The 9,045-nt window shown below is 35.5% G+C and overlaps 1 long non-coding RNA gene across 1 annotated transcript; it reads left to right on the forward strand.

The window, feature by feature from the left end:
* Positions 1-5,160: 5,160 nt before the first annotated feature.
* LOC143227123 (uncharacterized) lies at positions 5,161-8,461 on the forward strand. Its single transcript, XR_013014893.1, has 2 exons — positions 5,161-5,438; positions 8,431-8,461. It is a non-coding gene; the product is annotated as an uncharacterized LOC143227123 (long non-coding RNA).
* The last annotated feature ends 584 nt before the right edge of the window (positions 8,462-9,045 follow it).

Raw genomic sequence — 9,045 nt, forward strand, 5'->3', positions numbered from 1 at the left:
TAATGATGTTCTAAATCAACTCATTGTTCTAGCTTCTGATGCATATAATAGTACTTACTGTCTGTTTTATCTATATAAATATAATAGTACTGTTTGTTCTATCTATATAAATATAATAGTACTGTTTGATGTATCTATATAAATGTAATAGCACCGGCTGTTTTATCTATATAAATATAATAGTACTGTTTGTTCTATCTATATAAATATAATAGTACTGTTTGATGTATCTATATAAATATAATAGTACTGTTTGTTTTATCAATATAAATATAATAATACTGTTTGTTGTATCTATATAAATATCATAGTACTGGCTGTTTTATATATATAAGTATCATAGAACTGTCTATTGTATCTGGTACAGTGGTAAGTCTACGGATTTACAATGTTAAAATTAGGGGTTTGATTCCCCTTGATGGACTCAGCAGATAACCCAATGTAGATTTGCTATATGAAACACACACTATTGTATCTATATAAATATAATAATACTGTCTGTTGTATCTATATAACTATAATACTGTTGTATCCATATAACTATAATAGTGTTGTATCTATATAACTACAATAGTTGTATCTATGTATATATAATAGTACTGTCTGTTGTACGTTATATCTATATAACTATAATAATACATTCTATTAGATCCATGGGGAGATATATATAATTTTTTCACCTGACAGATTTTAAGGGTGTTTTTTACCACCACTTCGCCCCTGTAGATGTATCTTCATCAAACTTGACATGAACGTTTGTGGGATCCATGCGAAGACACGTGCAAACTTGCGGTTTCATATTTTGCATATTGCAGTTTTTATGGGCGGTTTTTTGTGTTGTTTTTTTTTACAATTACACATGAGGGAAGTAACTTTTCATGTCCTGAGATAACTTTTTTTAATCATGGGGATGGTTACTCCAGCAAGTTATGAATAATAGACTTCTTCTAATATGTCGTTATCATAACAATATACAATATATTTATTGGTTTAATAATAAGCATAATAACTATTTTTAAAATAAACAACTTTGATTATTATAACAGAAGAAGGACACAGATAAATGTTTCGGAATTCTACAGATATCTAAAAGAGTTAAACCATTTCCAACTAAATAATTGAAATATATGACTGCAATATTAATATTTTTATTATGAAATTTCGTTTTACTTCTAACACCTCAATTGCTAATATACTGGGTTATATAATTTTTTCCTTTAATAGTTTCATTCTCTTTGTCTTTAATCGAGATATATCTATTTTTCTTAATTATTTAGAATTGTTGTTTGTTTGTTTGTAATTAAGCCCAGACCTACATAATAGGTTTTTTGTGCTGTGCCTACCAGGAGAACCGAAACATGGTTTTTACTATACTTTTAATGGGTTGAGAAATATTGAAAAATTACTGCGATTGTACAGGGTGGCCCGTAAGTCACTACCCATCCATATATCTTATGTATCCGGTGTATCTGTGTGTTGTCCCTCATTCTCGCTTCATAATATTATGCGACGCCATGTTCTGTGAGACATTTTCCTCAACATAACAAGGATTATTGTTCCAAATGCTGCGGTAACAGCTGCCTTCAACTCATCATTAGTATTATTGAATATAGAATAATAAGATATGAATGGGTAGGGACTTACGGGCCACCCTGCAGTAAAAAAATATGAGCTATTGTTCGCAAGGAGAAATTACTATTCTTAATAAATACCCATAGCTAAGCTCACTGCCCTGTTATCTTCCTTACTATCTGACGGTTTTAGTTTGAAAGGAAAAACTAATGTTTCGCTTACTGTGTAAAAACACTTTAACATCTTGCATATCAAGGAATATTTAGAATAAATATTTAGATTTAAAAAAAAATAATTGTTTCTCATTTCATCTTCAATGGTCTGGAATGGCCTATTGATTAGGGCACTCGACTCGCAGTACGCTGTTTGAGGGTTCGAATCCCATCACCATATATGCTCGCATCCTCAGCCGTATGGTTGTTATAATGTTTCTATCAATGCCACCCTTCCTTGATAAAAGAGTAGCCCGATGGGTGGATATAACTAGCTGTTCTCGCTCTAATCTATCACTGCTAACGCAGATAGTCCTCATGTAGCTTTGCACGACATTGAAAACAACCCACACTAAACATTTACTTTCCCCAAGTCTGTGAGTTCTTTTTAAAAACATTTATGTTTAATAATAACGTTGTTTCTTTGTGTTGTTTTACTTACATAGTTTGCAAACATGGCCTAAAAACATTCTTGTAATTTATAATACTCGGAAGTGCTTTATTCTCTCACGTAAAAAACAAACAAATAATATTGCTTGAATGAGAATATATTGGACCAAGCGTAAACACGTTGTGTTTTTATCTCGTATTTTTAATACAGAGTTTGTTTGAAGTTAAGCACAAAGCTATACAGAGGGCTATTTGTGCTCTGCCCACCACTTGTATTTAAACCTGGTTTCTAGTGTTGTATGTCCACAGATATGCTGTTGTGTCACTTGAGGGAAGGGCTCGAAAGTGGAGGAGTCATAAATGCCAAAATGCATTTTTCCAGGTATAAGATGTTGATTATTGCCTGCCCGTTACGGAGGGAAAAGGAGCCGTGAAGGGAAGGGAGTGAAATCTTATAAATGTACTAAGTGTTGGTATAATAAGGATACAGTAAACATGGAGTGTGGGATAAACTGGTCTGGAGCCAAGTGCATAACATTTCTCATGAAAGTAAATATAGATTCAGTTTTAAAGTTAAATCATATCTGAATTAATATATTTTCTGTTATATCACAAACGTTTTTAATAAAAAAACAAACCTCTTTAATTAATGAAGACTAAATTAAGAAATCTACAAATATATTTTCAGTTCTTTGTCTACACATTTCATTTTACACTTTCAGCACATAAACTAACAACAATATCAAATCATACTTTTGTTGCTAAGCGACATGACGTAAAGGCATTGTTAGAAAGAAGGTAGTGTTACCAAAACGCATTGGCTTTTCGATACATTAGAAGTTGCTAAGCTAACGGATTTTTGCCAATAATTTATTCTATGAATATACTTCGAATCACGTCATGAATGATCTTAATTTTGATTGGCTAGCAAAGGAATTTACTGACTCGAGCGTAATTTTGTGCCTCTTTGGTGTTCAAGCTTGGTTTTGAAAAAATTATTTATCTCAATTAGCTGTGAAATGTGAGGTTAGGCCTCCATTTTTTTGATGGGCTATACACTAGTTACTAATGAACATCGGTATTTGTTGATAATATTAAAACCTAGTGCCTTACAAGTTTTGTAAGTACGAATTTTCAAATTAAGATTTTTATAGTATATTAAAACAACACATGTTGCATTTTCGGAAATGTTTACTGAGTTATATTTTAGGAAGCATAGTTCTGAACACAGGCTAAATAATCCTTTTAGGTTAACACATGTAAGTTTTGTTGTTTGCTTGTTTTTTATTTATTTCTCGCAAGGTTACACGATGACTACTGGCGCTAGTTATCCCTAATTAAAGTAATTTTACAACGTATTTCTTGATAACGAGAAGCCCACTTGAAATAAAAAAATAACCTTTGTTAATCTGAAGATAACCTAGGAAGGTCGAAACGTTTTAACTGCTTTATTTGTGAAAAAGGCCCTGCTTGGCCAGGTGGGTTAAGGTGTTCGATTCGTAATCTAAGGGTCGCGTTTTACTATTTTGAAAAGTAAAACAACAGTTTTACTTCAAGTCGCACCAAACATGCTTGCTCTTTCAACCGTGGGGGCGTTATAATGTAACGGTCAATCCCACACTATTCATTAGTAAAAGAGTAGCACAAGAGTTGGAGATGGGTGGTGATGACTAGCTACCTTCCCTCTATTCTTACGCTGCTAAATTAGGGACGGCTAGCGCAGATAGCCCTCGTGTAGCTTTGCGCGAAAAAAAACAAGCAAAAAACAAATATTAGTAAAAGTGTTAATACCCATAGCCGTTCTGGGATACGTTTTTAGAACTATTGTTATCTACTCCATCTGTCGAAATATTTAGTAATTGTTCTGCAATTGCACTTGAAGTACCGACGGAGATGCTAAGCAAACTTTTTAGCTTTACTCTGGAGAAATTGATCATCTTCAAAAGACAATAATAAACTTTTATTAGCCAAACAAATGGCAAAAATCATTATTATACAGCTCAGGAAATAAAAATCAGATAGTTATTTAATTTAGACACGAAAAAAAACCCTCCAAAATATGAAAAGTTTATGTTTGTTGAATTTCGGGAAAATTTTTTTAGGGCTAACTGTTGGTTTGCTCGTTTTAAATTTCACGCAAAGCTACACGAGGGCTATCTGCGCTAGCCGTCCCTAATTTAGCAGTGTAAGACTAGAGGGAAAACAGCTAGTCATCACCACCCGCCGCCAACGCTTGGACTACTCTTTTACCAATGAATAGTGGGATTGACTATCACGTTATAACGCACCCACGGCTGAAAGACCGAGCATGTTTGGTGTGACAGGGATTCGAATACGTTTCGAATCGTGCCTTCCAGATTGTGAGCCGAGCGCCTTAACCATCTGGCCATGCTAGGCCAAGTTTTGTTGTTGTTTAAGCCAAAGGTACACAATGAGTTATCTGTATTCTGTCCAAGGTGAGGTATCGAACTTTGAACATCAACTTAAACCAGAGCAAATATAGGTCGTTTCTGTAAGCAACAAGCTAGTATTTAGATCAAAGTGTTACAATATCATTGCTATTTACCAAACAATCTGAATATATTTAAGCGTTTTTGCAAGAGCGATTACTCTAATTCTTTATTTGCGCGATTCAGTTATTTACAGTGGTAAAAAAAATTATTACATCAACCAATTTTCTCACACGTTTATCCGAATCCATGGTCTATTTTGAAGCCCTTATGCACATATGTTTAATTATGTTTCCTGAATCAGTACTGCCTGATTATTACATCAGCAGTTTTATTGGCTGCTTTTTGGCTATGAATAGAAGTCCTTGTGAGATAGTTAAGCCTGTCTGCTACAACGTGCATGTGATGTTATCATCGCTAAAGGTCGACAGATTCCTCCACTAAGAATAACAGACATTGTTTATTTGAGTAAAGAAAGACTTTTGGCAAGGCATATATGATGAATTAAGTTTAACCAGTATGCTGTGACTCTCTGGGCGGATAGATATAAAGAGTGTGACTGTAGAGAGGTGGAAGGGAAGGAGTAGGAGCATCCAATGATCGTGTTTTGAAACTCGTGAATCTGAAGAATCGATTGTCGTCCACGGATCTCGTGGCTTCAGAGTTCAGTGTCACCTCATACAATGTCCGGTTTCGTTTATGTTCAGCTGGTTTCTCCGCAAAATAGTCAAGAAAGAAACCCCTCCCCACTCTAAACTGGACCAAAGAACATGCTGACTGGACTGAAGCAATGCGGAGTAAGTGGTCTTTTCAGGTAAGTCAAAGTTCATCCTGCATGAGTATGATGGGAATTACGACATTGATGTGGAGAAGATATTCGCCCATTTTGTTTGGATGTAAATGGGAATCACCTGCATGGTCAGGTGTTAGGGGATTCATCTCTGGCCATGGTATGAGACACCTGCATTTTGTGAAAGCCACAGGTACAAGATCCTTGAAACCGGTTAAAATCAACAATCTGGGACCACTTCAGTATATTTGACCAGTGCTCATCCTGGGATAATTCTGCTTCATTCTAAAGGGCTAAAAATATCGGTAATATTTAGTTACGTGCTCTATTCAGTAAAGGTGATATTTCATTCTACGTGTATTGAAACGACATCTTAGGTTTAACCTCATTGCTTCAACTGACTATCTTCGAAGAGAGGGAATCAAGACATCACGCTGGTCAGACAACAGCCCAGACTTCAACCCTATCAAAAACTTCTGGAAGTAACTGGGGAAAGCCCTAATCCACGTATGACATCAGGAACTTACCCCTATCCACAATCTACCCTTTGTACAAGCAACTCTGTGGCGATGTCAAGCAGTTATTAAGGTCAGCAGGGTCACAATCAAATATTAAAATATCTGTGACCACTTTTGTCAATTACAATAATGACGTTCTTACCCATAGAACATTTTCGTATTTGCCAAGTATTTCTTGATCACCGCTGTAACATGTTTGTTACTTTTTGGTTTGTTAACAAAAATGCACATATTTGAATGACTGAAGTACGCATCAACCTACACCACACAATGTCCATAATCATTTTACATTAGTTTTGACACTTTAACAATGTACGATCTCCTAAGAAACTACAGGAAACAAAAAAGTGTGAAAAAATTGAGAAGCAAAATATGTTTTTTTTTCTACAACTATAACTAGTTTTATGCTGGTTTGTTTTATGAATAAGTAAATTAATTTATTGTGTGTGTGTGTGTTTTCTTAGAAAAAAAAAGCCACATCGTGCTATCTACTGAGCCCACCAAGGGGAATCAAACCCCTGATTTTAGCGTTGTAAGTGCGTAGACTTACCGCTGTACAAACGAAGGGCAATTCACTTACTAGGGTGGAAAGATAACGAGAGATTTTCGCATTTTACTGTTATATAATAATAACAAAATAACTTTTTTATTTCAGCCAATGTTTCGCATTTGTAGAACAGCTGTTTTACCATTACCTGGATAGTATAAAAAACGTAGAGACTTGCTAGTTTTGTAATTTTTTCTATTGGAACTCATTAATTTTTATTTTATGAATGTGAATAACATTAAAAGGAAAATAAGATAATATATAACTTTTAAATGTAGTTTACGACTTCATTAGCGTTACGAGCTCACGCGCACGAAAAAACAAAACACACAAAGACAGAAAGAGAAGAGAAAGAAAACGAAGGAACATTAGGGTCATGTTAGCATTCTACGCAGGAGAAGAATGCAAGTTCTGAAACTTATTAAGTCATGGCTTCTGACAAACAGTACCATGGAGTAGTATTATTTGAATTAAAATTATATAGACGTTGCTTACTGACACACACATGTAGATGTATTTATACAACGTTGCTTACTGACACACACATGTAGACGTATTTATACAACGTTGCTTACTGACACACACATGTAGATATTGTATTTACACGACGTTTCTTACTGACACACATGTAGATATTGTATTTACACGACGTTGTTTACTGACACACACGTAGATATTGTATTTACACGACGTTGCTTACTGACACACACATGTAGATATTGTATTTACACGACGTTGCTTACTGACACACACACATGTAGATATTGTATTTATACAACGTTGCTTACTGACACACAGATGTAGATATTGTATTTATACAACGTTGCTTACTGACACACACCTGTAGATATTGTATTTACACGACGTTGCTTACTGACACACACCTGTAGATATTGTATTTACACGACGTTGTTTGCTGACACACACGAAGATATTGTATTTATACGACGTTGCTTACTGACACACACATGTAGATATTGTATTTATACGACGTTGCTCACTGACACACACATGTAGATATTGTATTTGTACGACGTTGCTTACTGACACACACATGTAGATATTGTATTTATATACATGCTAATCATTTATGTCGTTCTTTTTTTATACTTCTTCGAGGCCGATAAAACTGAATTAGGCCACCGTCCGTTTACTTTAGAAAGGCAAACTGGCTTTTCTTGTTATTTTATATTCACTGCGCATTAAAAACAGGATGTGAGTAAATAAACGAATTCGTGAACGATCTACCTTGCTTGAACTGCTACCATAGGGAGCTCAGTTGGGTGCCTTATCCCCCCCCCCCTCTTCTCCCTGTATAAACAGTAGAACAATGGACCAGACGCGCCATTGTCTTATTACGCAAGAAGTCGATGGCACGTTCTTTATCTTTGGTGCGAGAATAGTAGAGGACAAACAATAGAGGGCGGCACAGAGCTTTCGCGTACTTTACACACGGTTGTGGCGATGTCTCCGTAATAGTTAATAAATAAGCAGTTGTGATAGATTATGACACCAATAACTCTTCGAGAATGTGGAAAAATAAATAAATAAGCGTTTTCCTTTGTCGTGTTTGTATAAATTCACAATGACATTAACTCCGCATCTATTGATTAAATTGACAAAACATAAGGTTACAGAGTGGCTGAGTACATATGGATATGTAGAAACCTGCAAATTCATAGACTACTGTTTGCTGCTCACGATAGGGAAATGACTGCCACTCTTATAACTCGCCCATAGTTTAAAGTGCGGAGAATGTTTTTATGATCGCACGGATTCGAATCCAGTTTGCCAGCCCCCAAATCAAACGGTCTATCACATTGTCAGTCTGCCTCCATTTAAAATTCTACATTCTTTTGTAAACCATTGGAAAATCTCTTCGAAAGGTACTCATGTTTGTTTTAACACAATTATATGTTAAAATACCTATTTCTTATCCTTCTTCACTTAGGCCTGATGAATGAGCTGCAAGATATCTAAGACGGTACCGACCTTTTACTCCGGCCCGGCATGGCCCCGTTGGTTGAGACGTTCGACTCGTAATCTGAGGGGCGCAGATTTGAATCCCCGTCGCCCCAAGCATGCTCGCTCTCTCAGCCGTGAGGGCGTTGTAAAGTCACGGTCACTTCCACTATTCGTTCGTAAAAGAGTAGCCCACGAGTTGGTGGTGGGTGGTGATGACCTTTTCCTCTAGTCTTACGCTGCTAAATTAGGGACGGCTAGCGCAGATAGTCCTCATGTAGCTTTGCGTGAAATTTAAAACTAGCAAACAAACAGTTAACCCTAAAATAACTTTCCCGAAATTCAACAAACATAAACTTTCATATTTTGCAAGGTTTTTTGTGTCGTATCTAAATCAAATAAATATCTGATTTTTATTTCCTGAGCTGTATAATAATGATTTTTGTTATTTGTTTGGCTAATAAAAGTTTGGTATTGTCTTTTGGAGATGATCAATTTCTCCGGAGTTAAGCTAAAAAATTTTTTTTCACCGCAACTTCGTCGGTTGTTCAAATGGAATTACAGACAATGACTAAATATTTCGACAGATGGCGTAGGTAACAAT

Source organism: Tachypleus tridentatus, chromosome 9, assembly GCF_004210375.1.
Source record: "Tachypleus tridentatus isolate NWPU-2018 chromosome 9, ASM421037v1, whole genome shotgun sequence".
Classification (NCBI taxonomy): domain Eukaryota; kingdom Metazoa; phylum Arthropoda; class Merostomata; order Xiphosura; family Limulidae; genus Tachypleus; species Tachypleus tridentatus.